Source organism: Trachypithecus francoisi, unplaced genomic scaffold (genome assembly GCF_009764315.1).
Source record: "Trachypithecus francoisi isolate TF-2019V2 unplaced genomic scaffold, Tfra_2.0 Contig01621, whole genome shotgun sequence".
NCBI classification, from domain to species: Eukaryota; Metazoa; Chordata; class Mammalia; order Primates; family Cercopithecidae; genus Trachypithecus; species Trachypithecus francoisi.
In genome coordinates this window covers 610,020-633,858 of record NW_022681446.1, presented here as the reverse complement: position 1 = coordinate 633,858, position 23,839 = coordinate 610,020, and the positions used below count along the sequence as shown (strand labels likewise).

General features: G+C 52.2%; 1 long non-coding RNA gene across 2 annotated transcripts; it reads right to left on the bottom strand.

The window, feature by feature from the left end:
* Positions 1-11,522: 11,522 nt before the first annotated feature.
* On the bottom strand, positions 11,523-22,667 carry LOC117074564. Of its 2 annotated transcripts, none has more exons than XR_004433621.1 (5): positions 19,606-22,667; positions 19,400-19,444; positions 18,757-18,897; positions 13,467-13,672; positions 11,523-11,651 (listed from the first exon to the last, which is right to left on the bottom strand). It is a non-coding gene; the product is annotated as an uncharacterized LOC117074564 (long non-coding RNA). The 2 variants fall into 2 exon arrangements; XR_004433622.1 differs by having other exon boundaries at positions 13,543-13,672.
* Between the last annotated feature and the right edge of the window lie 1,172 nt (positions 22,668-23,839).

Here is a 23,839-nt window from a genome sequence, read left to right as displayed (position 1 = left end):
TTCATCCCTCCCTGTTATTATCACACCATATTGACGCAGGACAGGCAAGCCCCAGAATTGGACCTTAGCCCAGGAGGGTTCTTGGCTTCACCCAGGAGAGAATTCAAGCGTGAGCTAGTGGTGTTGGACAGCAACTATTATTGACGTTGCAGTGCACAGCAGCGGCAGAGGTGCGGCTCCTTGAGAACCAAGGCTACCCCATAGGCAGTGTGCCCAGGGTAGCCACCCAGAACCACTTCTGTACTCACATTTATACCTGCTTTTAATTACATGCAAATGAAGGGGCAGTCGATACAGAAATTTCTAGGAAAAGTCTGGCAACTTCCCGGTTGTCAGGGTTGTTGCCCTGGAAAGAGACAGTAACGTCCAGGTGTTGCCATGACAACGGTAAACTGGCATGGCACACTGGTGGGCATGTCTTATGGAAACCTGCTTCTGCCCTGGCCCTGTTTTATCAAGTCCTCAATTTGGTCCAGTGTCCAAGCCCCACCTCCAGAATTGAGTCCCACCTCCTACCTCAGTATCACTGATGCCTGAGGCCCAGGAAGTTTCAGTAACTTCCCCCAAATCACCCTGCTCTGAGGGACAGTGAGGGGCACTGCCTAGGACATGCTCACGGGGGACCCTGTGAACCCCAGAGCTGGTTGTTGCATGCTGAGACCACCCAGGCAGATTAACAGTGTGTTAAGTTTCCCATTTTTTTTTTTTTTTTTTTTTGAGACAGGATCTCACTCTATCACCCAGGCTGGAGTACAGTGGCTTGGTCTTGGCTCACTGCAACCTCTGCCTCCTGGGTTCAAGCAATTCTCCTGCCTCAGCCTCCTCAGTAGCTGGGATTATAGGCCTGCACCACGACACCTGGCCAATTTTTGTCTTTTTTGGTAGACACAGGGTTTCACCATGTTGGCCAGGCTAGTCTTGAACTCTTGGCCTCAACTGATTCACCCACTTCGCCTCCCCAAAGTGCTGGGATTACAGGCATGAGCCACTGCATCCAACCCAAGTTTCCCAAATATTCAGAATGTGATCTGTAGGAAAGTATCCTTTCCCCCATTCCTTATTTAAAGATGGCAGCAGGATTGGGCAAAAGTATTCCACTGCCCAGAGCCCTGAAACCACATGCGGTTTTGAGCAGACCTGGGAACCGAGCCCCTCAGCCTGAGGAGCCCAGGGTCAGGACGCTCTTCCTGGTGAGCTCAGGACCCAGCAGCAGGAGGGCTGTGCCTGTGCACATCTCAGGGCCCGGCTGTACATGCATCTCCTGGGCACTACAGAGGCCACCAGCCTTCTGCAGTGTGCATGGCCCTCCACCTGGCAAGCGCTCATGTTAAATTTTCAGGAATTTTAGGAGCCAGTAGTTAAACACAGCCATTATTAAAAATTAAACTATATAAACTTTCAATTAAGTAAATTATGAAAATGAACATATTAAGTACTCACAATTCATCACTTCCCCGTCATTTGACTGCATCTGACTGCATACCGTGTACGCCAGATGGCTCATGTCTGCAGCAGCTGCACGGTGGGGAGTCTGTGGTGGCACCACCAGTCCCTTCTCAGCGCTCCTTCGGTGATGGCACAGTCCTGGGCTCCAATCAGCCATAGTTGCAGTGTTTACACCACGGAAGTAGGCAAACACTGTCAATCAAGGTTAGATTTACTGTTCCATGGATCGCCTAGTCTTAGAAAAGAGAGAAATTGCTAATAATGAGGACGAAACTTTAAAGTACATTGCTGTGTTTCTGGCCATTCATTGCACTGTGATGAGCACAAAAAAATAAGGAAATATTCTTTGAGTATTTGAAAACTATCCAATTCAGCAAACAATCACTCATATAATTGACAAAATGATGATGTTTAGACATATGTCTCTGTTGTTTCATTTCTGTCTTATTCATTAATACAAACAAAAATACAAACTGACATTCATGTTAGAACTATACTTGTTCATCAGTTGCAAGCTTTGACAACAGATACAAGAGTTTGACAAACAAATCAACAAAAGCCACCTTTGAGAATCCATCATATGGAATTTAAAATACACAGTATTGTAGATGTTAATGTCAACTGTGTGCTTTATATCCTTTCTTTTTTTTTTTTGAGACAGGGTCTTGTTCTGTCACCCAGGCTGGAGTGCAGTGGCCCAATCTCGGCTCACTGCATGCTCTGCCCCCCAGGTTCACGCCATTCTCCTGCCTCAGCCTCCCGAGTAGCTGGGACTACAGGTGCCCGCCACCACGCCCGGCTAATTTTTTGAATTTTTAGTGGAGACGGGGTTTCACCCTGTGAGCCAGGATGGTCTCAATCTCCTGACCTCGTGATCCGCCCGACTCGGCCTCCCAAAGTGCCATGATCCACCACGCCCGGCAGCTTTATATCCTTTCTATCAGTAATGACGTCTGTGCATTTTATCAGAGAGTCGGTTGTTGAGCATCACCAGCACAGCACTGTCTCCCAGCTGAGGCCAATCGCAACCTTCTGAATCCTCAGCCTTTCCAATGCTTTCACTGCATGTGGCCAAAGCTCAGCCCTGGGCCTATAAAATGCAGCCACGGGCCGGGCACGGTGGCTCAAGCTGTAATCCCAGCACTTTGGGAGGCCGAGACGGGCGGATCACGAGGTCAGGAGATCGAGACCATCCTGGCTAACACGGTGAAACCCCATCTCTACTAAAAAATACAGAAAAAATACTAGCCGGGCGTGGTGGCGGGCGCCTGTAGTCCCAGCTACTCGGGAGGCTGAGGCAGGAGAATGGCGTAAACCCGGGAGGCGGAGCTTGCAGTGAGCCGAGATCCGGCCACTACACTCCATCCAGCCTGGACGACAGAGCGAGACTCCGTCTCAAAAAAAAAAAAAAAAAAATGCAGCCACGGCTGCCCTTGGCCACACAGGCCCTGAAGAGCAGACAACAGCCGAACTAGGCACTGCCGGCGTGAGGCTCTGAGAGCCCCAGCTAAAGACTCAGGCCTTACCAGACGGAGGAACTTGTTGATGGGACCAATTACCAAGGGGAAGTGTCAGTAACGGCGGTGTCAGCCGTGAGCCTGAACGCATCAGTGGGACCTCCCCCCGGGTAGGCGCATTTAGGCTGACCTGGGCTGCAGCAGGGAAGTCTGTTTCAAGCGCCTGGTCTTTGACAAGTCCTCTCCTGGACCTGATTCTGCTCTGGCTCCTCTCAGCCCTCTAGGCCTGACCTTTACATCAGTCCTTCACCTTTACATGGGCTCACCCAGTTTCAGCAAAAACTCTGTTAAGCCAGGTGAGCGAGACTGCTCCCACCATCTACATCTGATCGGGTTCCTCATCCTCCACATCCCCCAGGCGAAGTCTGATCACCTGGCCTAACTTCAGCAAGAATCCTATTAGGTGGGTTGAGCCAGAATCCCCCCGGTTCCCAAGGTTTCCTCTTAGTCATTTTCCATCCACAGACCCCATCCTTCTCCTGAGCTGTAAATCCTCACTTGCCTGTGCTGTGTTCAAAATCAAGCTCGGGGCCAGACGCAGTGGCTCACACATGTAATCCCAGCACTTTGGGAGGCTGACGTGGGCAGATCACCTGAGGTTAGGAGTTTGAGATCAGCATGGCCAACATGGTGAAACCCCATCTCTCCTAAAAATACCAAAAAAAAAAAAAATCAATTAGCCAAGCAGTGGGGTGCACCTGTAATCCCAGCTACTCATGAGGCTGAGAATAGAGATCGCTTGAACCCAGGAGGCAGAGGTGACAAGGAGCTGAGATTGCATCACTGCGCTCCAGCCCGGGCGACAGAGTGAGACTGTCTCAAAAAAAAAAAAAAATAGAGCTCAGTTCTACACTAAAATTCCCTTTCTCCCATTGTAATGGTCCCAAATAAATCCGATTTTAGGCTGGGCATGGAGGCTCAAGTCTGTAATCACAGCACTTTGGAGGCCGAGGTGGGTGGATCACAAGGTCAGGAGTTCAAGACCAGCCTACCAATATGGTGAAACCCTGTCGCTACTAAAAATACAAAAATTAGCTGGGCATGGTGGCGTGCATCTGTAGTCACAGTTGTTCAGGAGGCTGAGGCAGGAGAATTCCTTGAACCCGGGAGGCAGAGGTTGCAGTGACCCAAGGTTGCACCCCTGCACTCCAGCCTGACTCTGTCTCAAAAGAAAAAAAAAATGTTATTTTAGCACTTTAATGACTCCCATTTTCTTTGACAGCCTCTACTCTCCCCCTCCACTGAGCGAGTTCCAGGCCAGGGGATGCCAACCTGACCGATGTCCAGTGTTAGGCCGTCTGGCCAAGAGAACTTGGCTTTTTTTAAAAAAAATATGGTAAAATATGCAAAACACAAAACTTGCCATTGAAAGAGGTCAGGACACAGCACCCCAAAATATGCCTCTTTGGCACACGGGTTATTTTGAGCTGAAGACACTTGGGAAACAGCAGGTGCAAGAAGGCCTCTCTGGCCTCCCCTTTTCTACCTAAAAGCAGGTCATAACATCTCCCTGAGAAAGGTGCCCTCCCTGTTACCAGGAAGAGAAGAGCGCCCCCATCACCAGAGACTGGGACTCGGTGCTGAAATGAACCTACAAACCAGCCTACCAAATAACCCCTATCTTCCAGAGCCCCCTGCAACCCAGCTCCTCTCACTTCCCCACTTTACTGCCCCTAGCCCAAACCTCTTTGTCTGGTCATTTTCTCACAAACTTCTTTGTCTAAAAGGTGGATAAGCTCTCTGTTCTGGTCACTTCAGGTCTTCATTGTATTTTTCTTCTTTCTCTCTTTTTTTTTTTTTTGGATGGAGTCTCGCTCTGTCACCGAGGCTGGGGTGCAGTGGCACAATCTCGATTCACTGCAAACTCCACCTCCCAGGTTCAAGCAATTCTCCTGCCTCAGCCTCCTGAGTAGCTGGGATTACAAGCACCACCCCCACACCCGGCTAGTTGTTGTATTTTTAGTAGATATGGGGTTTCTCCATGTTGGCCAGGCTGATCTCTAACAACTGATCTCAAGTGATCTGCCCGCCTCGGCCTCCCAAAGTGTTGGGATTCAGGCATGAGTCACCGCGCCCGGCCTCTTCATTTTCTTTTGAGGATTTCCATGTACATATAAAATTTGTTTTCTTTTCTGCTGTTAATCTGTCTTAAGTCAGTTTAATTCTTAGGCCCAAATAAAGACCCTAACAGAGCAGAGGAGGAATTTTTTCTCCCCTACACCATGGGAACCATTTTTAAGTGGCCACTTCAGTGGCATTAAGCACATTCACAGAGTCACGCAACCAACACCACCACCCATCTGCAGAACTTCCTTCCTCTTCCCAAGATGAACCTCTGTCCCCATCCAACACTCACTCCCCATTACCCCTCCCTCGGCCCCTGGCACCCACCACTAGGCTTTCTGTCTCTCTGAATTTGATGACTCTAGGAACCTCATATAGGTGGGATTGTACCGTATTTGTCCTGTTGTGGCTGGCTTACATCGTGCACACACATTGTCCTCAGGGTTCATCTGTGTTGACTCTTGTGTCAGGATCTCCTTCCTTTTTAAGAATGAAGAACATTCCACTGTGTGCGTAGACCACGTTTCATTTACCCATTCACCCATCAGTGGACACATGGGTTGCCTACCTTTTGGCTCTTGTGAATAAGGCTGCTATGAACATGGGTGTGCAGATACCCGTTTCAGCCCCTGCTTTCAGCTCTTTTGAGGCATGTACCCAGAAGTGCCACTGCTGGATAATAGGGTAATCCTGTTTTTAATTTTTGAGGAGCTGCCATACTGTCTTCCACAGCAGCTGAACCATTTTTCTTTCCCAGCAGTAACACACAAGGGTACTGATTTCTTCACATCTTTGCCAACACTTGTTATTTTCTGTTTGTTGTTTTTATTATTTTATTTTTTATTGATTGATTTTTTGAGACCGAGTCTCACCCTGTTGCCCAGGCTGGAGTGCAATGGCGTGATCTCAGCTCACTGCAACCTCTGCCTCCTGGGTTCAAGCGATTCTCCTCGTCAGCCTCCTGAGTAGCTGGGACTACAGGTGCTGCCACCAGGCCCGGCTAATTTTTGTACTTTTAATAGAGACAGGGTTTCACCATGTTGGCCAGGCTGGTCTCAAACTCCTGACCTCAGGTGATCCTCCCAGCTTGGCCTCCCAAGTTCTGGGATTACAGGCCTGAGCCACAGCGTTCAGTCTGTTTGTTGTTTTTAAATAGCCATCCTAATGGGTGTGAAGTGGTATCGCACTGTGGTTTTGATTTGCATTTTGCTAATGACTAGCAATGTTGAGCATTTTGCATGTGCTTCTTGGCCATGTGTGTATATTCTTTGAAGAAATGTCTGTTGAAGTCCTTTGTTCGTCTTTGAATTGGCCTGTTTGTTTTTGTTGTTGAACTATAGGTCTTTAAATATTCTGGATATTAGCTCTTTATTAGATATATGATTTACCGGTGTTTCCTCCCAGTCCATGGGCTGCTTTTCATTCTGTTGGTAGTATTCATTGATGCACAAAAGTTTTTAATTTGTATGAAGTCCAGGATTGAATTTGGTTTTGAATTTTAAAGCACAGTGATTTCAATGGTGCTTGACCTCATCCAAGGCCAGCCCTGCGCTGCAATCTAGGGACACAAAAGAAGACTCAGAGCTGCCTGTGGGATAGACTGACTTACAACAACAACGGTCACATCTCAGTAATGGCACCCAACACACCCTCCAGAAAGCACACAGCCACGCACACAGGCGCATGTGCACCCATGCACACACACACACAGGAAAATGCGAGGAAAGCTGCCTGAGAGGTTATGCCAGGCTCACAACAGAGGGAACACTGGGGCTGAGCCTGGAAGGAGGATGAGGGAGTTCCTAACCAGATCCGGAAGGAGGACAGAGACATGGCATCCTGCTTGAAAGACTAAGATCTTTCCTTTCCAAACTCCTCTCCTCAACCGAAAGGGCTCCTGGGACAGCCCAGGGCTCCTCAGGCAGAGGGCAGCTCTCTCAGTCCCGCCTGGAAAACAAAAGTCACAACCAAAAGCTAACAGGATTTAAGAGGCAGGACCGGCGGGACGTGGTGGCTCATGCCTGTAATCCCAGCACTTTGAGAGGCCAAGGCAGACTTCAGAAGTTTAGCAGTTCACCTGAGGTCAGGAGGTCGCTACCAGCCTGGCCAACATGGCAAAACCCCATCTCTACTGAAAATACAAAAATTAGCCTGGTGGGGTGGGGTGTGCCTGTGGTCCCAGCTACTTGGGAGGCTGAGGCACGAGAATCGCTTGAACCCAGGAGGCAGAGGTGGCAGTGAGCCGAGATAGCACCACTGCACTCCAGCCTGGGTGACAGAGCGAGACCCTGTCTCAAAAAACAAAGAGAGGCAGGACTAAAAAGAATGGGCTGGGGGGCCCCTGTTTCTACCCCCGGGGGCTACAACTCCCAAATCTCACTGAGGCCCAGCCCTGCCATCCCGCTGAGGCCCCACAACCTTCGACCTTCAGGGACAGGACCACGGGCAAATCTGCGGCTGCCCTTCCCCCGCCCCTCCCCTGCCATCTGTAGAAGGGGACAATGATTCATTTGTATTCATAAGACTATTGTTCCAATGATTAATTAAAAAGCGAGAGTATTTTTAACCATCTGTACTCATTTAGGGGAAGAATTTAGAAATATAATTGTGTTATCTGTAACTGAGGAATTCAGACAGATCCCTCTCAGAATCAGAATATTAACGTCTCAGAGAAACTCACCGACCTGCGCGACTCATTGCTGTCGTTCCTCCTCCTCAATTAGCCAAATAAACAAGGGTGATTTAAGATGTTTGGTTGGTGGGGAAAGGATAGAGAGAAGACCAGGCTTTCCCCCTCAGGTCTGGAGAAGCAGAGGCTCCAGGCTGGGATTCAGCCCCCAGGGGTTGGGTGGATGAATGTTCTGGACCCAAATGACGCAAGGCCCTGTATTATTAGGATGCGCTTATACTGTCAGTAGTGGTTGACTGGGCAGGACTCTGTGGGGGTCTTTATTGCATCTGAGCTCATTCTTTCTCCTTGGTCCTTTAGGGGTGTAATTTGATACCCAGACACTTAGCAGACACCTCCTGTGGTCACCCTCCCAGTGTGGGGTGTGGGAGGGGCTGAAATCGAAATAATCAGGTCACCCTGGCGCTGGGGAGGGAGGTGTTGTGAGAGACACACCAGGGGCCACCTGCTTCCACCCAGCTGGCTTCTCAGAGCTTGGAATTGGTGACCCCCAACCTCTGTCCTCCTAAGCCAGCTTAGTCCCACGTTGAAGGACACAAAGTAACAAACAGCACAGGGTGGAAGGAAGGGCTTGGTTAGGATGGTGTCCAGGTAGAGGAGACCGCTAGAGAGCCCCTGCGGACCCCAGGCTGTCCCGCCTCTCTGCCTGGAGTGGCACTGGGAGGACCCAGGCCTCCTGAGAGGTGGTGAACTGGGACACCAGGTCAGAGGCCCAGCAGTAGCTGTAGGTCACTTAGGAGCTGCGGAGGGGGACTTTACACATGCCAGGGCCTGGGGCAGTGGGGGAAAAGGAGGCTCAACATGCAAGGAGGGCACAACCTCTTCCTGCCAAGCTCCTTCTGCTCCGAGGGCTTCCTGTCTGAAAGAATTCCCTCCAGAGTTTCCTCATGGCCCTGGATCCAGGGGCTTCCTGGGATATCCTAATCCACGCTGGTGCCTACACAGCCAGGCTGGCCACTCAGGGAGGGACATACCGTGGCAGGTAGTGTGGTTTAGAGACACATCCAGGTACACACATGCAGGCACACGTTCATGCTCGTGCATGCACATACACACGTCCTTGTGGGTGCACACCTGTGAACGCACACACACACAAGCAGGCACAGGGACTTGAAGAGAGAGTTCAAATCTTGCTCCAAACACACACTGGCCATGTGCTTTGGGCCAGTTTCTTTTTTTTTTTTTTTTTTTTTTTTTTTGAGGCGGAGTCTCACTCTGTCTCCGGGGCTGGAGTGCAGTGGCCGGATCTCAGCTCACTGCAAGCTCCGCCTCCCGGGTTCCTGCCATTCTCCTGCCTCAGCCTCCCGAGTAGCTGGGACTACAGGCGCCCGCCACCTCGCCCGGCTAGCTTTTTGTATTTTTTAGTAGAGACGGGGTTTCACAGTGTTAGCCAGGATGGTCTCGATCTCCTGACCTCGTGATCCGCCCGTCTCGGCTTCCCAAAGTGCTGGGATTACAGGCTTGAGCCACCGCGCCCGGCCCTTTGGGCCAGTTTCTAAAGCTTTTCTGAGCCTCCAATTCCTCATCTGCAAACTGTGGGTAATGCATCTGCCCCTCGAGGCTGGGGATGACGGAATATGGATTATCGTGGCTGAATCCTTTCAGTCCCTCCCACACCCCACACTGAGAGGGTGACCACAGGAGGTGTCAGCTAAGTGTCTGGATATCAAATTATACCCCTAAAGAACTAAGGAGAAAGAAGGAGCTCAGATGTAATAAAGACCCCCACGGATTCCTGCCCTGTCAACCCCTACTGACGGTATAAGCACATCCTGCCTGCACACAACCCACTTCTCACCGTTCTGGCTTACAGACTGAACATGCGGTTTTGATCAAACAGAATCTACGCACGCATACTGAGCACCTACTGAATACAAGGCTCTGTCTTGAGCCATTGTGAGCCTAGCTCACACACAGCCCCTGCCCTCCAAAAGTGACAAAGTCAGAGGAGAAGAGGCAGAGAAAGTTAAAATATAAACCACGTTGCAGGACACAGCATGGATGCCTACAGCATGGGAGATAGAGCAGAGATCCTGGGATGGAGGGAGCAAGGATTCCAGAATCCAATGAGTCTGTATCATGCTGGTCCAAGGTCCCAGGCCCCCTACTTTGTTATATCGGGAGAAAATGAAATGAGGAACCCTGCAGACTCTGACTAGGACAAACAGCGAGGTGGCCAGGGACACCCTTCCCAGCCACACTGGACCCAGAAGCAGTCAGTGAGGAGAAAGATCCTCCTTTAAACGTCATACCACCGATTTCCAGATGGGCAAACTGAGGCCAGGAGCTCAATGTCATGTGCCCTAAACCTCTCTCCCAGTCCCCTTTGAGTTCCTGAAGTTATCCTTGGAGGAGGGAATTCCCCACTTCCTCAATCCCAGCTCTGATCTTCCTTACCAGGAAGTTCTTCCTCAGCCCCGCTAGGCCCCCCCAGCTGGGATTTCGCTGAGAGCTTTTCTGACAGCCAGGGCCTGATTGGACTCCAGGTAGCGGGACCCTGGCACTCAGGCCGGTAGAGCAGTCCCAAGAGCCCACAGCCTCTGCCGCACTCACACAGGACCCTGGCACTCAGGCCGGTAGAGCAGTCCCAAGAGCCTGTGGCCTCTGCCGCACTCACACAGGACCCTCACACTCAGGCTGGTAGAGTAGTCCCAAGAGCCTGTGGCCTCTGCCGCACTCACATAGGACCCTGGCACTCAGGCTAGTAGAGCAGTCCCAAGAGCCCACGGCCTCGGCTGCACTCACACAGGACCCTGGCATTCAGGCTGGGGTGTGACCTCTGCTGCAACCACACTTCATTCCCAGCCAGGCCTGTCCTTTCCACCATGCGGCCCAAGACCGTGAACATCCACCCATTCACTCACTCAGCAAACATTTAGTGAGTGCCTATGCTGGGTCAGCCTTCGGGCTGGGAACTGGAGATAGAAGAATGGCCCAGCCTTGTTTACTCCACACTGAAAGAAAACCTCTTCTGCCAAACTCTTGAGAGCTCGCAGAGCTTATGGTCACATTGTTATATGTAAAAACGTTTATTTAGAAACAGAATGCTTGTTCCCCAGTGCAACAAAGAAATAGCACTTGAACATAAATTTAATTTTCTCAGCAAGGCCATTTTTTACTTTCTGCAGAAAGGGTGCTCATCACTGATGGAACAATGGCAAGAGCACACCTGAACAAAGGAGGGAAGCAATTTTTATCCCTGACACAATTTGTCCCTGCTACTGTATCCTGTCTCTATTGGCTGGAGTCAGACTGCACAATCTAAACTAAAACCTGATTGGCTAACAGTTTAAAACTTTTTTAAATAGGTAAAAGTAATGGAAAAACAAAGGAAAAGAGAAAGTTGCTTATGCCAAACAGGGAAGAGGCGTAGGCTGTGAGCTGGAACGTGCCTGTGGGCAGGTCCAGCACAAATGCTTTGGTCATGGTACAAGGACATAGGATGTACCACATGCCTGTGAGCATGTTTAACAGCTACACAGGACAGGGCCCAATGAAGAGTTATTAGCACAAAGTAAGGAGGCTTGAAGGAAGTAAGTCTTTAAAAGAAACTATTATTTCTAACACTTATGATTTATTTTTTAACAAGAAGGGAAACTTTGAGGAGGAACTTTTACTTTTGATACACATCATTCTCCTTATTGCAATGCTCCCCTCCCCATTCAGTAGCCCCATCCCCACTGCAAGAGTCCACTATCTCCACGTCAACAGTCCCCTCCCCGACTGCAATAGTTCCCTCCCCTAAAGCAAAAGTCCCCTCCCCCACTGAAATGGTCCCCTCCCCCGAGCAATGGTCCCCTCCCCCATTGCAATAGCCCCTTCCCCACTGCAGTCAACCACTCTTCTTTGCAGTCATCCTTTTGAATGAAGTCTCTCCTTCCTAGGTCCAGATTCCGGTTTTATTGGTGGAACCACAGTTCTCCCCAGGGTGTGGCCTGTGGGAAACGAGCCAATAAGGAGGAGCCAGCCGTGGGCAGTGCCGAAGCAGGGAGAGCTTCCAGGCAAAGTGAGGTGGGCGCCGTGTGCAAATGGAAATAGGGAAGAGGAGTGGGGTGGGTGTGAGGGGAGAGTGACAAGAAGCCAGGAGGCCTGGGGGATGCAGGCAGGGAGTGTGCAGAAGCATTTCACCGAGCGTCAGCATGGCCCTGGGTGGCAGCGGAGACACCACCGCCGGGGGCTCTAACACCGTCCAGGCAGGAGCAGGTGCAGGCGTAGGCCAGGGTGGCGGTGGCAGTGGAGACAGAAACTCGGAACTTACTGTGATGTAGAGACGGGAGTGGAGAGGGAGTGGAGGAGGAGTAAATAATGACTCTACTTTTTTTTTTTTAATGAAAAGAGAAAGACTGGCAGAGGAAAAAGTTATTTTGTCACAGACCAGATCAGCAAAGTTATGCTGCTGTAACAGCAAATAAAAATGAAATTCAGCTGCTTCATGGATGATTCAGCCATTGTACAATGCTGCTGTCTGACAAGCCACTCCGAAACTCGAAACTTGGTGGCTGACATCAACAAGTGCCAGTTTCTCAACCTCGGCCAGCGTCTGGCTGTGGATCATCTGGGCCTCCCCGGGATTCCACACTCTCTGGAAGGGCTATGCCTGGGGCACATTCTCCCCAGGCAGGTGACAGGAGCCCAGGGGGTGAGTCCCTCTGCAGGAGCACAGCTGAGACCTCTGCTTGTGCAGCGCTGCCAAGACGTCCTTGGCCAAAGCAGGTCACCTGGCTAAGCCCGGCCTCAACAGTTTGGGGAACACATCCTGTGTACTCACATGTACTGGAAAGTCACAAGGCAGAGGGACAGACTGAAAACAGATGCCGAGAAGAGGACCAGAATGCTGAGAAAGAGACGGGGGTGGGAAGAAACCCACGAGCAGGGAGGTCCCGGGAGCCCAGGAGAGAAGGGACGAAGGGCCAAGCATGAGAAAAGCAACGAAGAGGAGACAGAAGAGGAGGACAGAGGGCCGGCCCCCTGCTGTGGCAGGGGGGTTGGATGGTCAAGACACAGCCTCAGCAGAGGGGCGGGAGGAGAGGCAGGGGGGCAGCTAGCTCTTCTGAGGGCTCTGGTTGCAAAAGAGAGCAGAGAAATAGGGCAGCGGTGTTCAGGAGCACGGGGTCACAGAGGCCTCCCATGCCTGGAGAAGAGGATGAATGCTGACGGGAGTGACCCAGACAGGGGCCATACCCGGAGAGACCGGAGAGGGGAGGTGATTGCAGAAGCCAAGTGCTGAGTGGGGGGCTGGGGGCAGAGCTAGGAGAGGCTGGAGCAGGGCGGAGCTGGCCTTGCCCGAAGTGGAGCAGAAGGCGAGGACCCTGCTGTCCGTCCTACGCACCCACCACTCCCTGCTTCAAAGCAAACCACCGTGGCACAGATCTACCCATGCAACAAACCTGCACATCCTGCACACGTACCCTGGAACTTAAAATAAAAGTTGAAAAGAAAAAAAAACATAGTGTCATGCCCTCAGGAGGAGTCATGTCCGGGTCAAAGCACCAAATACTCTACCAAGAGCAACATCATCTAGGAGGGATAATGAGCCATTTTCAACTCCCTGAAAACGCTTGGTTGGTAACAAACCCCGCAAATGAGCCAGACGCTCTGCTGGGCTGAGAAGCCTGGACTGGGTTGTCCGTTTCAACTCAGCATCATCCCATCACCTCCACGTTCTCCCCAGTTTCCCAGGTCCCCTCCCACTGTGGTTCCAGGCTCGTCAGCCTCTGGCAGTTCCCAGACATTCCCTGGGAATGGCTCACTGGGCACTGCGGGCTGCCAGGGGCATCTTCAGGGCTTCCTCGTCATCTCTGAACTTCCGAGTCTCCTAAAACTGACCTTCACTGCTCCCTTCCAATGTCCAGGTGAGCCTCTGATTTCCTGGATTAAGTCCATTTCTCTCGCTCGCGCTCTCTCTGTCTCTCTTTCCTCTGAATACTGAGTGTGGCTCCTGTTCTCCTGCCCAAACCTGTATGGATAGGAGCAGTAATAAAGTGAGAGGGAAGGGGGCTCGGGGGCTCCTGGGAAAGACGCTAAAGGACATCGGTTGCCTGTGTGGGCACACACCCTGAGGTGTCAGGAAAGGGATGGGGACAGAGAGGCACGGTGGCAGCCTCTGCACACCAAATGTCTGTGTCCCCTCCAAATTCATGTGCTGAAACCCTCACCCCCCAAGGTGATAGTGTTGGGAGGTGAGGCATTTGGGAGATGAGTGATTAGGCCATGAGCAGGGACTTCTCAAGATGGGATTAGTGCCCTGATAAGAGACTCAAGAGAGCTTGTTCTCTCTCTCTCTCTCTCTTCCTGCCTCTTTCTCTCTCTCTCTCTCCCTACTTCTCTCTCTCCCCCCCGGCTCTCTCTCTCCCCCCTCCCTGCCTCTCTCTCTATCCCTCCCTGCCTCTCTCTCTGTCCCTCCCTCCCTCTCTCTATCCCTCCCTGCCTCTCTCTCTATCCCTCCCTGCCTCTCTCTCTATCCCTCCCTGCCTCTCTCTGTCCCTCCCTCCCTCTCTCTATCCCTCCCTGCCTCTCTCTATCCCTCCCTGCCTCTCTCTCTATCCCTCCCTCCCTCTCTCTCTATCCCTCCCTGCCTCTCTCTCTATCCCTCCCTGCCTCTCTCTATATCCCTCCCTGCCTCTCTCTATATCCCTCCCTCCCTGCCTCCTCTATCCCTCCCTGCCTCTCTCTATCCCTCCCTGCCTCTCTCTCTGTCCCTCCCTCCTCTATCCCTCCCTCCCTCTATCCCTCCCTCCCTCTCTCTATCCTCCCTGCCTCTCTCTCTATCCCTCCCTGCCTCTCTATATCCCTCCCTGCCTCTCTCCTATCCCTCCCTGCCTCTCTATCCTCCCTCCCTCCTCTCTCTCTATCCCTCCCTGCCTCTCTCTCTATCCCTCCCTGCCTCTCTCTATCCCTCCTGCCTCTCTCTCTATCCCTCCCTGCCTCTCTCTATCCCTCCCTGCCTCTCTCTATCCTCCCTGCCTCTCTCTCTCTATCCCTCCCTGCCTCTCTCTCTGTCCCTCCCTGCCTCTCTCTCTATCCCTCCCTGCCCTCTCTCTCTATCCCTCCCTGCCTCTCTCTCTATCCCTCCCTGCCTCTCTCTCTATCCCTCCCTCTCTCTATCCCTCCCTCCCTCTCTCTATCCCTCCCTGCCTCTCTCTCTATCCCTCCCTGCCTCTCTCTATCCCTCCCTCCCTCTCTCTATCCCTCCCTGCCTCTCTCTCTATCCCTCCCTGCCTCTCTCTCTATCCCTCCCTGCCTCTCTCTATCCCTCCCTGCCTCTCTCTCTATCCCTCCCTGCCTCTCTCTATCCCCCCTGCCTCTCTCTATCCCTCCCTGCCTCTCTCTCTATCCCTCCCTGCCTCTCTCTATCCCTCCCTGCCTCTCTCTATCCCTCCCTGCCTCTCTCTCTATCCCTCCCTCCCTGCCTCTCTCTATCCCTCCCTCCCTCTCTCTATCCCTCCCTGCCTCTCCTCTATCCCTCCCTGCCTCTCTCTCTATCCCTCCCTGCCTCTCTCTATATCCCTCCCTGCCTCTCTCTATCCCTCCCTGCCTCTCTCTCTATCCCTCCCTGCCTCTCTCTATCCCTCCCTGCCTCTCTCTATCCCTCCCTGCCTCTCTCTTTCTCTCTCTCCCTCCCCGCCTCTCTTTCTCTCTCCCTCTCCCTCCCTGTCTCTGTCTCTCTGTCTCTCTCTCCCTCTCCCTACCTCTCTCTCTCTACCCCCCGCCTCTCTCTCTCTCCCCCTCTTCCTCCCTGCCTCTCTCTCTACCCCTCCCCGCCTCTCTCTTTCTCTCTCCCTCTCCCTCCCTGTCTCTGTCTCTGTCTCTGTCTCTCTCTCTCTCTCTCTCTCTTTCCGATACAACAACAAGTGGCCGTCTGCAAGCCGCTACCAGACACCAAGCCTGCCAGCACCGTGATCTTGGGTCTCCAGCCTCTAGGACTGTGTGAAATAAACGTCTGTTGTTTAAGCTCCCAGGATATGGTCATTTGTCACAGCATTTCCAACTAAGACGATCAGAACCCACCTTTTGTAGTACAGCAGTTTCTGATGGTCATCAGGCCAAGTAGCCAAAGACTACCTTTCCCAATATTCCTCACAGCAATTTGCTGCCATGTGACTAGATTCTGGTCCCAACACAGGTGAGCAGGGTGATGTGAGCAGCACTAGGCCATGTCCCTAAAGTGAAAGGCATAAGCTCTCCCCTTCTTCTTCCCACTTGCCACCTGCTGGAGTATGGAAATGATGGCTGGAGCCAGAGAAGCCACGCTGGACTCAAAGACAGAAGCCACCTGTTGAGCACAGCAGGGCAGCAAGAGAAAGGACGCTGGCTCCTTGGCACTGTGGAGCTGTGTTTGGACTGTTACATTCATGAGAAATATAATTCTATGTCCTTTTGACCACTGTGAAACTCCTTCTCAGTTACAGAAGCTGGAATGTGTATTTTAACCCATGTAGAGATGCCACAGGCTGGGTCGATGGCTCACGCCTGTAATCCCAGCACTTTGGGAGGCCGAGGTGGGTGGATCACGAGGTCAGGAGATCGAGGCCATCCTGGCTAACACGGTGAAACCCCGTCTCTACTAAAAATACAAAAAATTATCCAGGTGTGGTGGTGGGCACCTGTAGTCCCAGCTACTCAGGAGGCCGAGGCAGGAGAATGGCGTGAACCTGGGAGGTGGAGCTTGCAGTGAGCCGAGATAGTGCCACTGCACTCCAGCCTGAGCAATGGAGTGAGACTCCATCTCAAAAAAAAAAAAAAAAAAAAATAGAATACAGCATCAAAGGTAGCACTAAGCTGTCCTTTAATCTCTTCAGGAAAATGATCATGACTCTAACTTTTTTTTTTTTTTCAAGACAGAGTCTCACTCTGTGGCCCAGGCAGGAGTGCAGTGGCATGATCTCAGCTCACTGCAGCCTTGACCTGGGCTCAAGCAATCCTCCCCACTCAGCCCCTTGAGTAGCTGGGACTACAGGCATGTGCCACCATGCCCTGCTTTTTTTGGTTTTGTTTGTTTTTTTTGTTTTTTTGGTAGAGATAAGGTCTTGCTGTGTTGCCCAGGCTAGCTCAAACTCCTGGCCTAAAGCAATCCTCCTGCCTCAGCATGGATCTAATTTACAGCCCACAGCCATACTTCTTTTCTCCCTTCCCTAATTCTGTTCCTCCTATATCTGTCTCAGAGCCTCTCACAGGGCAAATTCCAGAAATCCTCTCTAATACCCCAACCCCAGTCACCTTTTGCATCTCCCCCGCTACTTCTTTCTTCATATTTCTTATAGAGATGGATTTAGCCTCTCAGATACTTTTGTAAATGGACTTTATATATGTTTAGAGCAGTTTTAGGCTCACAGCAAAATCCAACAGAAGGTAGAGAGAGTCCCATGTGCTCTCTGTCCCCCCCACACACACAGCCTCCCCAACTATTAATATCCCCCACCAAATAGTACATTTATTACAACTGATGAACCTACATTGACATGTCATTATCACTGTATTAGTCCATTTTCATGCTGCTGATAAAGACATATCTGAGACTGTGCAATTTACAGGACAGGTTTATTGGACTTACGGTTCCATGTGGCTGGGGAGGCCTCACAATCATGGTGGCAGACAAGAGAAGAGAGCGTGTGCAGGGAAACTCCTCTTTAGAAAACCATCAGATCTCATGAGACTTATTCACTATCAGGAGAACAGCACAGGAAAGACCTGCCCCATGATTCAATTACCTTCCACTGGGTCCCTCCCACAACACATGGAAATTCAAGATGAGATTTGGGTGGGGACACGGTCAAACCATATCAATCACCCTAAGTCCATAGTCCACATTACAGTTCACTGTTGGTGTTGTACAGCCTATGAGTTTAGACAAATGTTTAATGGCATAGACCCACCACGATAGTATGGTAAGGAGGAATTTCACTGCCCCAAAAACTCCCGTGCTCCACCTATTCATCGCTCCCTCTCCCCAACCCATGGTGTTACCGGAAAAGGGGTCTTGATCCAGACCCCAAGAGAGGGTTTCTGATCTCACACAGGAAGCAATTCAAGGCGAATCACAAGGTGCAGCGAAGGAAGCACGTTTATTAAAAGCTACTCTTGGCCGGGCGCGGTGGCTCAAGCCTGTAATCCCAGCACTTTGGGAGGCCGAGACGGGCGGATCACGAGGTCAGGAGATCAAGACCATCCTGGCTAACACGGTGAAACCTCGTCTCTACTAAAAATACAAAAAAAAAAAACTAACCGGGCGAGGTGGCGGGCACCTGTAGTCCCAGCTGCTCGGGAGGCTGAGGCAGGAGAATGGCGTAAATCCAGGAGGAGGAGCTTGCAGTGAGCTGAAATCCGGCCACTGCACTCTAGCCCGGGCGACAGAGCGAGACTCCGCCTCAAAAAAAAATAAAATAAAATAAAAGCTACTCTTACAGAGCAGGGGACCTCCTGAGAGAATGTACAATCTTTTAAGTTTTTCTTATATAGAGGTCTTGTCTATGTAATGACTAAACCAAGCTGTGACTCTGTGAGGAGGAGCAGACAGCATGACAAAATTGATTATACTATTGATTTATAGAAAACTATCCTTAACAGTCTAGTACATGAGTACATCAAAGCGTATCTATAATTATCTTGAAAGCACATATTGTTATGGGTATTGGGACATCTGGGCTTTCTGTTGTTTTGGGAGTTTGTCCTTGCAGGCAGTACCAAGCTGCCTCCTTAGCTGTGACCATCTTAGGATCATGGGTCGTGACTGGCAAGGAAGGTGCCTTGTTAGTCTCAAGACAAAGAAGATTTTTCAACGGTGTCACTCTGACTCTCCTCAGCTCCCGCTTCCCTAATGACAGCAACTCCTCTTTTTACTGTCCCCATAATGTTTCCTCTTTGGGAGTGTCACAGAGTTGGAGTCAAAGGGTGTGTAGCCTCTCCAGACTGGCCTCTTTCACTTCATGATCTACATTTCTGGTTCCTTTATGGCTTTTCATGGATGGGAAGCTCACCCATTTTTAGCACTGAATAGTATTCCATGGTCTGTGTGGACGTGCCACAGTTCATTTCTCCAATCACCTGCCAGAGGACATCTCGGCTGCTTCCAAGTCGTGGTGATTGTAAATGAGGCTGCTATCATCATCCAATGCATTTTCAGTCTTCTCCACTTCAGCCATTCTGCGGATTCCACTTCACGCTGACATCACAAAGACAGGACCCCTGAGGGATGGATGAGAGAAGACCAAGGCAGAATTCCCCACAGAGAGCAAGTGGGGGAAGGCTGGGGACCTTCCTGGGGGGACAAATCTTTTCCTGTTACCAGAGGATGCACACAGCTCATAGAGACCACATCAACCACCAGCCTAAGGAAAGCGGTGGGCAAGCTGTGAGATGGAGCCAGAGATGGATCTGTGCTCAATCTGTGTGTGGCAGACTCCTAAGTACTTGCTAGGGAGGGTCCTCAAAACCAGCTCCAGGTCCTCGAAATTAGTGTACATGCGGTGGACACCATGGAGCAAAGCCACTGCTCAGAGAAAGCACACATCCTGGTTGCTATAGCTTCCATGCACGGGGCCCTCACTATGGACCAGACACTCCTAAGGGCCATGCACCCTGTACGATACCTCATCCCCCATCTACCTTCCCTTTACCAAAAGCGTGAAGCGGCTTAAGCAGCATATCTGAGTTTGCACAGCTGGCAAATGGCTGAGCCATGACTCACACTCAGGTCCATCCATGGCCAAAGCTCGAGATCTCTGGCATCCTTCTAAGGTGGGAAAGGGAAGGAAATCCCTAATAAGGGGCCTGTGTGACAGCATGCCCCCTTTCCACTTTCCCACCCCTGCCAAGGACCCGTTTGAAGACTGTTCACACCAGTCACTGCAATCACCGTTGCGCACAGAGATGGCAGTTCCAGCAAGCACTGACCTTCTAGCCCACTCTGCCCAGGAGAAGACAGGGGCCGAGAGGATGTTGATTTCCTGCGGTTGATTCTGGCTCTAATTTCCCGGTGCTGACTCAAACTCATCAGGAACATTGCTTTCACTGAGTGCACGAAGTGGTTTCTCCATCCGTGTGACTTTACCCAGGTGTGGGGCCGAGCACTCCCCTCTGCCTCCTCCCTGGATTGCAGGAGCTGTGTCTCACTTTATGAAAGAGATGCCGTTTGGGGAAGACTCGCATTGTCAGGAGCACTGTGGACGCTCCGGGCCGAGATCAACACGATGATGATGATGGCTGGGGGAGGGAACGTGCGCTTTTCAGGAGGTTAATCACACCCTGAGCAACGCCTATGGATTTTTGCTTTTCCTTGGCTGGTAGGAGCTGGGGAGGCTGCCTTCGCTGTGATATTTCTGCCAGTTCTCATCCCCAGTGGGAAGAGGAATTGCCTGTGTTTGCTGAAATTAAAGCCAAAACCCAGTCGGCGCAGATGGGAGGGGGAGGCTGGGAGCAGGTGGGAGCTGGTGTGCGGGAGTGGACGCAGGCCCTGGGGCAGGGAACCAGGGGAGAAGCGGGGCCGTAGCACTATTTGGGAAACAGCGGCCGTCTCGTGACACATCAGGACGCGGAGGGTTTACTGGGAGTGGGTGGAGCTACCATAGAAAGAGATCTTGAAAGTCAGCAGCACGGAGGAACTGGAGGCCACCATGTTAAGTGAAGTAAGCTAAGCCGAGGAAAGCGAATAGGGCATGTTCGCACTCACACAGGGGAGCTAAAAGGCGGATCTCATGGAGGTAGAGAGTAGATTGTGGGTACCAGAGACCGGGAAGGGGAAGGGAGTCGGGGGATGAAGAGAGGGTGACTGATGCGTACAAATATATGGTTTAATGGACGAAATAAGCCCTGGTGTTAGAGCAGCAGGTGACTGTAGCTCACGGTAATCTACTGTACATTTCCAAACAGCCAGAAGAGAATAACCCCAATGTCTTCAGCATCAAGAAAAGACCAGTATTGAAGGTGATGGATGCCTTAATTATGCTGATTGGATCTTTACAAATTATATGAATGTATTAAATTCTGACGTGTACCTAGAAACTATGTACATCTATTATGCACCAATAAAAAAGAAATTTTTTTAAAAGTGAGCAAAGGCCCCTTTGCCTTGGATCTCAAGTCTGAAAAACAGGCCCTGATGCCTTTAGGAAACCCCAAAGGGAACAGGAAGCTGAGCCGGTGAAAAAACACCCCGGACCTCAAAATTAGGCAAACAGGGGTGTGTTTCCCAGGCCAAACTGTCGTCTTTACCTAGAAATTGGGCCACACCTGTGGTGCTGAATGGCTGTACCTTGGGCTTCAAGTTCCCAGATCCCACACTCCCTCTGGGGCCTGCGAAAGCCCTGCAGCATCCCCAGGGGTCCTCTGCAGGCCTCAGACAAAGCTCAGCCTCCCACTGGACATTATTCTTGACCTCGACCCTGCTGCTGCCCTGGGCCCAACTGTGGGTTTGAGGTTTTCTAGTGGCCCCTGGAGAGCGGTCCCTGTATTGCCTGAAAGGGACCCCCTCACTGGATGCCCTATAGGCCTGCAGGCCCATGCACCAGGCCTGGCCCTGGCTCTGCTGGTCCTGGGCTCAACCCTGAGGATTAACTGGACTGGCTTTGGGTGCCCGCATGCCACCTTGCCCACCCATGCTTCGTACATGTCACAAGCTTCACCCTCTCTTGGAACAAACCAGCTCATCATCCCCTGGCCCCTGGCTGTCGTGAACGCCATCTCCATCTGGGGATGTGCCAGCCTTGGTTTCCTTCTCTGTACAGTAGGAGCCAAAAGCATTTTGCTGACCTCGATGCAGATCGACCCTGCAACAAGATGCGGAAGAGGCACCAAAGGAGCCTTGTAGCCAGCGTTGCCAGGCCAATGCACCTTGCTGATGCAGCCGACTCTGCAGGGGTGCAGGAGGTGAGGACCCACGCAGGGTATAGGAGCTGAGGACCCACACAGGGGTGCAGGAGGTGAAGACCCACGCAGAGGTGCCATTGAAGGCCATGGGAGTGACAGCTCCAGGGACAGAGGCAAGGCCCACCCCACCCTGACTATGAGGGGACAAGTCTGTGGCTAAGGATCTTGGGAGCCACTCTCTCTGCTACACACCATGCAAGCAGAGGTGCCCTCTGGCAGCCAGGTGCCGCTCTGGGTACAGCCGATGCAAACCCAAGAGAAAGAGTCAGCCAGACGGGAGCATCAGTCCAGGGACAGAGATGGGGGGCAGCGTCAGACAGGTGGGCCAGGCACATGTCCCCAGCAGGACCCTGCAGGGAGGGGAGCAAGGCTGGGGGAGGGATGGGGCACTGAGCAGCTGGCGTTAGAACAATCAGGAAACCTCCCAGGCGGGCATTCAAGCGCAGGCCCTGGCCAGCAGCGGGAGGGAGCCTGCGGGAAGAGTGAGACCTGGGAGGGGCTGTGCCTGCCAGCTCCTTGTCCTGTGGTATCTTTGTCCGGCTTTGGTACCTAGGGACCACTGGACTCAGAAGGCGCTGAGAAGCATTTTCTCCGCCCATCTTTTGGAGGTGTTTGTGAAGGTCTGATATTAACTCCTTTTCAGAGGTTTGGTAGAATTCGGCGGTGAAGGCGTCTGCAGGGCAGATGCCTGTGAAAGGCGCCCTGGTATGTTCAAGGCACAGTGATGAGGTCAGTGTCCCCCGGGACAGAGGAGGGAAGCGGGCAGTGGGCAGCAGGCCTTATGCAGGGCCCGGCAGGGTGAGGAGTGTGAAGAGTGCCATGTGGGGGAAGTGACAGAGCCCGGCTGTGTAGCAAGGAAGCCCTCTGGCCCCTACCCCGTGGTGTAAAGGCTCTCATAGGAGAGGAACAGAAGCGAGAGGTCAGGTGCCCCCAGTACCATCCACTCTTACCTCATTGCACACATGAGCTCGTCAGGGTGGGCTCCGGGTCCCCTGGAGGAGTCTAGGGTCGAGTCCCGGAATCAGCCCAAGGTCAACTTGGAGAAAGACCATGTGTCTAGCGCCTGCCTCCCTCCCTCCCAGTCTCCTACTCACCTGGCCCTCACCGCCCACCCAGCACCCCTGGGGACTGTCCCCGTCCCCCCAGGGACTCCAGAGGGAGTGTGTTTTGTGCCGTGTGGAAAGCAAGCCATGCTCCCTGCAAACCACGACAGCCCCTTCAAGCTGTCCGAGTCCCTGCATGTGGAGTGAAAAGGGGGAAAAAAGACAATTTACAATTGCAAATTGGAACCCCTCTCTCAGAGCGGAGCGATAATCCAGCTCTGGAGACAGATGGCGAGGAAGTGCTCCAGGAACGTGTTACAACACATCGCTGCCTAGCAGAGACGAGAGGCTCCAGGAAGGACCCGGTGCCTGCCATTCCAACCTCGAGGAGCTCCTGGAGGGACGCTGAGGACAAGGTGGCTGTCCCGTCACCTCGCTCTTGTCTCTGCCCCCTCCTGTCTCCACTGTGCGGGCGCCCGGACACGAAGGCCTGAAGCTACATAACAGTGAACTCTATGCCGTGCAGCTGTTGGCAGGCAGTGCAGGGAGAGAGACTAGAGTCCCCCTCTCTGCTGCCTTTTAAATAAAAGACAAGGAGGACAGCGAGGAGGAGATCAAAACTCTGCAGTCTATACCGCGGCACAGATCCCGACTCCGGGTGGGGACATGTGGAAGGGACAGAGGGAGAGGGAAAACACAAGGAGGGAGGAGGAGGCCCCTCCGCTTCATGCAATCGGGATCAGGTGTGCGGGAACCCTGGTGTGTCTGGCGTCTGGCGTGGCAGGCTCCCATCCTGGGTTCCACCAGTCCTGCTGGCGAGGCCTCCCTCTCCCCAAACGCTGCTCTTTTCATGGGGGAACATCAGGCATCATTCCAAAGATAGAGTAGATGCTGAATGAAGGATGTTTTTAAACGCCCATGTTGTCATTTTTTCTTCCGGAAGTTCATTCATTTACGTGGTGATCTGAGAGCCTGTCACTCACTGAGGCCAGAGTGGACCCTGGGAGGCAGGCAGCGGTTCAGGGACCAGGCCCTGAGGTGCGGGGATAGACGGGGCACCTGACAAAGGCCAGGACACAGTGCTCTGGGTCCAGGCTGGGGACAGGGGTGGCGGGGCAGCAGAGGACAAGGAGACAGCCAGGCAGACCCCAAAGCCTGGACCGGGCTGGTCTCGGGGAAGTGCGGGTGTGGAGGGAAAGAACATTCCCTTCAAACAGAAC